Source organism: Scyliorhinus canicula, unplaced genomic scaffold (genome assembly GCF_902713615.1).
Source record: "Scyliorhinus canicula unplaced genomic scaffold, sScyCan1.1, whole genome shotgun sequence".
Taxonomy (NCBI): Eukaryota; Metazoa; Chordata; class Chondrichthyes; order Carcharhiniformes; family Scyliorhinidae; genus Scyliorhinus; species Scyliorhinus canicula.
The window spans coordinates 791,232-792,208 of record NW_024055512.1 but is presented as its reverse complement, the minus strand read 5'-3'; positions in this window follow the sequence as shown (position 1 = coordinate 792,208).

Genomic DNA, 977 nt, shown 5'->3' with positions numbered 1-977 from the left:
AACAGCCAGACCCAGTCCATAAACCACTGCCCAAACCCAAAGCGCCCCAGCTCCTCCCATACCTTACCCTAGTCCCCCCCCAACCACCCGGTACAGCAGCCAGACCCAGTCCATAAACCACTGCCCAAACCCAAAGCGCACCAGCCCCTCCCATACCTTACCCCAGTCCCCCCCCCCACCCGGTACAGCAGCCAGACCCAGTCCATAAACCACAGCCCAAACCCAAAGCCCCCCAGCCCCTCCCATACCTTACCCAGTTCATCCCCCCCCCACCCGGTACAGCAGCCAGACCCAGTCCATAAACCACTGCCCAAACCCAATGCGCCCCAGCTCCTCCCATACCTTACCCCAGCCCCCCCCCCCCCCCCCCACCCGGTACAGCAGCCGAACCCAGTCCATAAACCACTGCCCAAACCCAAAGCGTCCCAGCCCCTCCCATACCTTACCCCAGTTCACCCGATCGAAGACCTTCACTGGATACATGTCGACAACCAATTCCACACCCTCCATCCGGGGTCATCATTATATCATTCAGAAGACGCCTGATGTAGGCCGACAAATTCCTTTCCATAACAAACCCCGTCTGGTCTTCTCCAATCAGCCCTGGCACAAATCCTCAATCCTTGAGGCTACAACCTTGGCCAGCAACGTATCACCCACATTTAAAGCGAAATTGGCCTGTCGGACCCACACTGCTCCGGATCCTTATCCCTCTATAAAATTACGGAGATCTAGGCCTGTGATAACGTAGGGGGATCAGATCCTGCTCACTCACCTCATTAAACCCCCTAACCAGCAGGAGCCCCAAATCATCCATTTTGTAAAATTCTACCGAGAACCCGTCCGGGCCCTTGGCCTTCCCTGCCTGCATGCCCCCCCCCCCCCCCCATACCCTCAACCAACACCACCCCCACCAGCCCAATGAGAGCTCCCAATCCCTCCACCAGACCCTCCTCCATTTTAGGGAACTCCAATCC